Source organism: Grammomys surdaster, unplaced genomic scaffold, assembly GCF_004785775.1.
Source record: "Grammomys surdaster isolate TR1022 unplaced genomic scaffold, NIH_TR_1.0 1164, whole genome shotgun sequence".
NCBI lineage: Eukaryota > Metazoa > Chordata > Mammalia > Rodentia > Muridae > Grammomys > Grammomys surdaster.
In genome coordinates this window covers 6,560,484-6,568,560 of record NW_021605583.1, presented here as the reverse complement: position 1 = coordinate 6,568,560, position 8,077 = coordinate 6,560,484, and the positions used below count along the sequence as shown (strand labels likewise).

The following is an 8,077-nucleotide window of genomic DNA, read 5'->3' as shown; positions in this document are numbered from 1 at the left end:
TCCTCTGTCTCAGTCTTTCCAGCGCCGGGACCTATCAGATTCCAGTCCACTTCTTTCCTTGCACCACCGGCTCCAAACAGGCGTGCTTTTTCTCCACGTGGTTCTCTGTATATACCCGGTTACCTAGGAGACCCACGCCAGGCGGGGCTCTACTGACGCAACAATAGGAACAAGCCAATAGTCGTGACGTATATCAGTGACGCAAACGCGGGGTGTGGCTTGGCCGGCCCGGGCGCAATGAGGCTGCTGCCCGCTGGGTGGCGCCGATTTCCCGGGGAGGTCCTTTCTGGGCCCCCGGCGGAGGTGGGGGAGAGGCGGGCAGGCACCGAGCGAGGCCAGGGAGCCCTCTGCGTCAGCCACTGCTCGCTGCGCCGCGCCAGTACCAGCCAGGACTCATCCGCAGCTCCATGCTTGTGCCCGGTTCGACTCGTCCATCCTCCGAGAAGAGGCAGGTACGTGCCACCTGTCGCAGGTCGGGGAAAGGAAAAGCCAGGGTCAGTACCAGCTTTGAGACTCGGAAAGTAGGGTGTCCAGACAGCCTGGGCAGTCTGGACTTGAGAAATGTAGGGCGAGGGCCCGCTGTGCGGAGGGGGGAAACTCCAGCTGTGGGTGCCAGTGTGTGAGAGGGGCTGCCAGCTGACAGCTCGGGGTGCCAGGAAGAGCCATCTGTGTGCTGATCAATGTGTTCTGAGGAAACATTGTAACCGCGGGTACAGGTCTCCCCGCCCTGTGTGTTGTGTGGCCTGAGAATGACGCCTGGACCCTGACACCCCCTCTCCCCACGCGTGTGTGCAGCTACCACCCTCCCAGTTGTTAAACATTCTGGGGCTGTCTCTTGATCAGTTTTCCAAAGCTGGGGGGAAGGGGCTTAGGGGGAAGCGAGCAGTTAAGCGGAAGGGAAAATTTTTCCACCAATCGCAAATCAGAAAGAGGTAACTTTGAAATTCTCACCAATCCCAAAACAAAAGCAGCCATGCAATGTTCTCTGACATGCAACTTGCCAAGGGGAGTCCTGGTCAACTGCTTCTAGCTTTTCTGAGAGAAGAGTACTCCTAGCTCCTAACCCCAGAGCTTTTGAGAATGAAGTTGAGTTCAAGATCCTAGTAGGGGCTGCTTATCTCCCCAAACACAGCCATATAAGCACACACACACACACACACGCACACGCACACACACACATCAAACCACAAAACAAGAGACATGGAGAACTGGTGGATGGGCTGGGGTGGGGGTGTCCCCTACTCTTTGATGCTGTATATGCGTGCCGGTCTGGAATGAGGATTGGAATGAGGGCGTCCTCTAAAGTGCATCACCAGGACCCAGTCTGAGTCAGTACCTTGTGCTGAGACAGGGTGGAGGCTCCAGCCCGGGGGCCTTCCAGTCTCCAGGGAGAGCCATCAAGAAACAGAAGAATCATCTTGGGAGCAGACAGGTGCACCAAGGCCCTCCTCCCATGACCCTGCCCAGCCTGCCTTTGATACCCTGGAACCCTGAGCCCTCCAACAGGTAGACTGGAACTGCCCCTCTGGAGCCAAGCATTCTCCTGGCAACCTGGGGAAGCCATACTTGATTTTTTTTTTTTCTGAGCAAAAGGCAAAGGATCTCTAGTAGGTTTGGCCAGTCGCCTTGGGAAAGTGGCAAGATCTGTCTGATATTTCCATTTGGGGGCTGTGGTTCAGAAAACCGCAGGGCTAGTGTCTGGCATTGCAATCCCCTGACGAGGGGTAGGGCCCAAGGCCTTTTTCTTCTTGGAAGGGTTGTCTGCTACAACAGACATTAGTAGTGAGTAGCATGAACATGGCCACTAAGTTTGTCGTTTATTGAACTCTTGTTATGTTCGAGGAAGCTTAAAACTAATATTTTATCCTCTTCGTTGTGAGACACAATCATGCCTGTTAGTGTTCATGGTTCTTGTTTGTTTATTTGTGTTGGTTTGTGTTTTTTGAGACAGAGTTTTTTTTGTGTATCCTGGCTATCTGCTTTGTAGACCAGGCTGTCCTTGAACTCAAGAGATCTGCTTGCTTCTACCTCCTAAGTGCTGGGGATAAAAGGCATGTGCCGCCATGCTAGGTCTGTTATTCATGGTTTACAAACTACATAGCTAAGATTCAGAGACTTACGTATCCTCACAAGCTACCTTAGATCCAATAAGGGGAAGAGTAAGAGTTGAGGCCTAGACCTAGAAGTCCACCGTAAAAAACAGTAGTGGACTGAAACCCAAGTGCTGGTCCACCACCCCTCTCTGTCCATGTCCATAGGGAATAGCTAGGTCTTCCCTATCTTAAAATTCCAGCAGCTGGGTTAGCAGTTTTGCCTCTTCCTGTTTGTTCAACCTGTGACTGACAGCACTAGAGAATCCACCTTCTTCATGTCTGAGACTCAAATTCATCCCCAGCCCTCTGCTCTGTTCCCCTCGATCCTTCTTGTTACTTCCAAATATCCCCTCCCAGGATTCTAGCTCACTCTCAGCTTTCACCCAGTCACTGGGCATCGAGTAGAAGGTGGGCTCGTCACTGCCCCTTTAATTCTCCTGGGGCTTGGAATGCAAGCGAGTTGCCATCTCCGAGTGAGGTCAGATAAGATACTATATATATCTAGCTAGCGTAACCTGAGCTCCGGATTACCCGGCCCCAGTCAGACTCCAGCTCCTGGACTCTATTCGACAGTCTTTTCCCTGTGGGGAAAGAAGCCCCCAGGTCCCATCCAGTGCCCCCGGACTCCCGGACACAGGTCAGTAGCTCTCCCTTTGGTGTCTGAGCTTCAAGGACAGCTAAGTAAGCCCTCAGTGAGTTTGGGGGAGCATTTGAGAAGCCACCCACTGAACCTGGTGAGTGTTGTAACCTAACCCTCCTCAAGATATGGGGACAGAAGACAACTGAAGCCTTAAAGGTGGAGAGTGAGGACTCTCCAGAGCAGGGGGCACTAGGAGGGGTACTTGGACATAGGGGGTGGAAAAGAAAATTGCGAGATACCTTCTGCTTCTAGGAAGCCTGTTTCTTTGCCTTTTCTTGGACTTGTAGAGATATCCATCTTTCCCAACCCCAAATTGAAAACACACCCTGTAGTGAGCCCTCCTGGACCACTCACTTCTTCACAAGCCAGGATGCTTGTCGTAATCTCTTTCATCTGTGATCTTTTCACCTTTCCTCCTCCTCATCTCCCGTCCCCTCCCAAGTTTTGGGTACCTCCTAAACTCAAGAGAAATGGAAACCTGAACAAATTTTTTATAGGACACCCCCCCCCAAAGGTAAGAGGACTCTGTGATATAAGTGAGTGGGTTGCTGTTAACCAGCCTCTGGTAGAGAGGGGTGCTAGCACCAGGTCAGAGAGTCAGGTTCAGGACTCAAGAGGCCTGAGAGGAGCCAATGGTATAACACATAAATGAATACCTCCTGCCATTTTCTCCACATCTGCCAGGGTGGACACTTGTGACCAGAGAGTGTAGCAAGGGATCCAAGCAGCCAGGAGGCAGGGTCATAGGTGTGACAGGGTGTCCCCTCTCACCTCTCTTACTCCTCGGGTCAGCACATTCTGATACAGTTAGCAAGCAGCTTTGGGAAGCTCTGAGGTCACCATTGTGGACATTCCCAAGCACCGAGTGAGACCGACTGGGACTCCCCGCTGCCCTGCCCTGAACTTCTGGGTAGGAGGAAAGGGACTTAAGCACTGTTTTGGGTGTGTCCATGAAGTGTCTTGTGGGGGAGAGGAGGTAAGTGTGGGGGCAGTGACAAAGCCACAGAGGTGGCTGGGCCTTTGCCTCAGAAAGATGAGCAGCACACCCAGACAGAAAGGAGCGTGGAATCTGCTAAGATGTGGTGTATCACCGGTCCTCTGCCTCCAGGGCCAGGAGTGCCTGGGATTCTTGAGGCTTACGTCCCTCCTCTAGCTGGGCAGGTTAGGGAGCCCTTCACGTGAGCTACAGGAAATGACAGTGACTGATGACAGTGACTTGATGATGCTAGGTGGTTGGCAGCCTCAAGGGAACAGGGTGCATTGGTTCCCCTGACTCACCTAGTGTGAGTACCTTGGGGAGTGGGCTGAACAGCAGCCGGGAGGAGGCAGCTCAGGGATATGTCCACCGCTTGGTTGGGGCCCAGGAGCCCGTGCTGGGGTAGATGCCAGTACCAGTGGACACACAGAGCTTGGCAGAACAGATGAAATGGAGGCCTTCCTCACCATCTCCCAGTTGATCGGCACTGTGCTGCAGCTCAGGTTACACCGGGCTTCGCTTTCATTCACTTACAGTGGAAAATCCAGGGGCTGCTCCTGCAAGCAGTCTTTTCTCCTAGCTGGATAAATGGACATTTGCATCCTGAAGGGGTCCTCCCTTCACTCCACGGGCCCGTGGTCCTGCTTTGGGGACAGGGGATGGCTTCAGAGTAGCCGCAGTGGACAGAGTTCAGTCCCATCCAGCACCGGCACTACAGCAGCCTGAGCATGGGAGAGGATCCACATTTACTCGCAGAAAGAACTGTTTCTTAGCTGCAGGTAGACATACTGATAGCATGACTGCTTAAAGCTGCCACCGGGAGGACTGAGTTAGTGCCTATAGCCCAAGTCGGTGCAGTTTTAAATGTTAAGACCTGTTAAGAGCCGGGTGGTGGTGGCACACACCTTTAATCCCAGCACTTGGGAGGCAGAGGCAGGCGGATTTCTGAGTTTGAGAGTTCGAGGCTAGCCTGGTCTACAGAGTGAGTTCCAGGACAGCCAGGGCTACACAGAGAAATCCTGTCTCGAAAAACCAAACCAAAAAAAAAAAAAAAAGACCTGTTAAGATCTGAAATATAAACAATAAAACTTTACTTGGAAGTTTTACTATTAGGCTACTTGGGACATGAGACAAGACAGAAACTTTGAGGTCAGCCTGAGCTATAAAGTAAGACTTGTCCAAAAAAAAAAAAAACCAAAAACAAACAAAAACAACAAAAAAAAAACTATTTAAATTTCTTGTACATTTAGAAATACGGATACCTTTTCATTTTCATTTAATGCAAACAATATAACCTTCACAGTTATGTTTGTAAGACTGAGAATATATGTGTCTAAAAAAGTTCACACTTGCATCTGCCCTGAGATTTTCAGGGCTCTACATTTGAGGACACAGCAGCCAGGAAGGCCAGAAAGGCATGCAGGATGAGGCTGTCCAGCAGACAAAGTCAAAAGCTGCATTCAAGGTCCTCGTTGAGTTCTATGCCTTGTCTGTAGGTGTGTGAGACCAGTTGGCTGGGAGCCACAGCTGCATGGCTCCAGTGTCCCCACAGGAAGCCAAGTGCATCTGTGCCACCATGCCAGTTTCTGAGGGAAACTTTGCAAAAGGATGGAGGCTCTCAGTGAGAAGGGAGACATCCACATCTCTGTGAAAATGGCATAAGTAGGAACTGCCGCCCGTTGTCCAAGGTGGCAGGCACCCGGGGAGGTGCAGCCAGCAGCCACATGCCTAAACTTGCCAGGTCGGGAAAAACAATGAGAGGAACCAGGCAGCAGGGGCCCCACACTGGACAGGGAGGAGTGTGGGGGATCCCAGCCAATAGGCTGGCCTCCCACTGCCCCATGAAAGAACCATTCAGTCCCAGCCGTTCCTGTGGCAACAGAGAGACTCAAAGCCATGTGAGTGCTGCCCTTCCTGTCCCTGTCTTGCGCAGCAAGGCCACAGGCAGATTCCCTAACCGAAGCTCCCGCCCATGGTGCATTGAGTAGCCTCCAGGGACAGCAGGACCAGGTAATGCCAAGAGATACTAACGTAAACTGCCTCCTTGCCTACAAGGTGCTGGAACTTTTCACCAACAAAAAGTAGGGCTTAGTAAAGGGGGAGAGATGTGTGCAAGGTTTCAGCTCCAAAAAGAAACCCTCTCCTACCCTGGGAACTGTGAGGTAGGCATCAGAGCTGCCAGTTTCCAGGGGCTGTGATAGAGCAACTGGTGAAACTATTGGGACAGGAGAGACTTGGTGGATGCCTGCCAGGTTGGAGGAGACCAGAGAGCAGGGACTGGGGAACTCTCCCCAGGGATCTATGAGCTAGAAGATGGGGCTCCAGGTTCAGGCCTTTAAATGCCAGTGCTGTCTGTCCCTGTGGCTGTATCTTGTCTGGCCTGGGCACTTGTGCGTCATCCTTGGGGCTAAGAGAGGTCACAGGCTTGAGGCAGTGCCCACAGAATACCAATTCCCTAGGAGCCTCCGTCTGGGAGAAGGGAGGGAGGGCTGTGGGGAGGAGCCATGAGCTCATACGCGGAGGATGGGGACAATCTGATTGGCTGCCGAGTGTCCCAGAGCCCAACTCCCAAGGCCTGGAGTCTCTTTGACTTTGCATTATTGATGACATTCTCCAAAGTGAAACAGAACAGGACAGGTCCCCTGCCCCCACCCCTAGGCCTCTGTGCCCCCTCCACCACCACCACCACCACCACCACCACCACCACCCAGTGATTTCCCCCTATCTTTACTTCAGACCCTCACCTAGTTATCATCTCCCAGAGCAGACCGAAGTTCTATGGGAGGAGGGAACATAGTGGACAAAGAAGTGTCCACACAGGGTGTTGGGGTCCCCTGAGCCAGGCAAGGAAGACAGTCAGATGGACAGCCTTTCTGGTACCAGCCAGGACTAAAAACTACCAGAGGTCTCTGGCACAGTTAAGGAATTCCGTTCCATGGCTGCCTCCTCCCCTTCCACTTCTGCCTTTATCAGCGGCTTGAGTTCCTACGACCTTCTGCTAAGCTCCCAGCATTTGGGGCTTGGCACAAACTCCTGCCTGCCCTAGTGAGCTGGGCTGCCAGCCTAGGCAAGCTGTGAGCTGCTTGAACCAGTGTCTGCTAAATGGCTAGATGTCTACCCACTACCCACTTAACTCTCTGGGGGTGGCAGGGGGAAGCCTGGCGCCTGGGCTGAGGTCGAGCCGGCCAGGCCAGGGGATGGCCAGCCCTGCTATTATTACAGGTTACAAAGGGAGGAACTGGGCTGCCTGGCTGGGCTAACTAGGAGAGAAGATAATAGCTGGTCATTGTTAAGCGCTTTCCCGTGTTATTATCCCTCAGTCCTCATAACAACCCCACGAGATAGGAATCCTGATTGTTACCCTCGTTTACATGGGAGGAAATCGGGGCTCAAAGAGGTTCAACAACTAGTGGAACTGCTCAACTAGTCTGTCATGGAGGAAGTCAAAACCAGCCCTGGGGCTAGTGAGATGAATCGGCAAGTAAAAACACTTGCCACCAATCCTGATGACCAACCGGCCAACCCCCATGCATGCATGGTGGCAAGACAGAGAGCTGACTCCTACCAGTTGTCCTCTGAGTTTCATATATGTGGCGTGCGTGCGTGCGTGCGTGTGTATGTGCGCGCATGCATGCAGGGTGGGGGGAGGGAGAGGGAGGAGAGAGATTTAAAAATCTTATGCTACTTTTGAGACTACTGGATAGTTCTCCCTCCCCCTATACCACCCTGAGCCCCGCCCCCCCACACACTTAAAGGTCCCTGAAGAAGGGGTCCTCCATGTCCCTTTCTCCAGAGCACCTTCTCCCCTCTTGCCACATGGTGGAGGGGTTCTAGGAGGCTCCAGAACTGCCTAACTCTGATGAGGAATGGTAAAAACAAGGCTGGTGGGAAAAGGTGCTGGGCCACGACATGGGTTCCAATCCTGACTCTCCCTAGCATGTGAATTTGGGCAAGCAAGCATCACTGCTTGTGTCTGTACAATGGGTTAAAAAATACATGGCCTTTAGGGCTGTCCAACCTCTACATTCAGTGATCAATCTACAAAACCCTGAAGTCTGGGAATGTCTGCAGTACAGGATGTTGACTCTAGGGGACGCCTCTTGCACAAGTCAAGTAACTCCGGGATCAGTTTGGCACCTGCACTGTTTCTGAAACCTCCTAGGAGGCCATAGGTTCCTAAGATCCACTTAGAAGACAAAGCCAAAATCCAAGAAGAGAATAAATAGGTTTTACCTTACCAGCATCCCCAGTGTGGTCCCCTGTGTGACCGAGGAAGAGTACTCAGGGAGGTCTGGAAATCAGGGCCCAGCCCCTCTGCTAGACGTTCCCTCCCACCTCCCACCATCACTTCCTTTCCTGAGGCCCCCC

General features: G+C 52.4%; 1 protein-coding gene across 2 annotated transcripts in view; it reads left to right on the top strand.

Annotated features, from left to right (window-relative positions):
- Nucleotides 1-252: 252 nt before the first annotated feature.
- Usp2 (ubiquitin specific peptidase 2) overlaps nt 253-8,077 on the top strand; it is a 28,558-nt gene continuing 20,733 nt past the window's right edge. The window contains exon 1 of one of the 2 annotated variants that reach the window (XM_028783707.1): nt 253-452. The gene's annotated coding sequence lies outside the window, so the exon portion shown is untranslated. Of the gene's footprint in view, nt 453-473; nt 495-8,077 lie in introns of those variants that run through there. The other variant, XM_028783708.1, reaches the window with a different exon arrangement.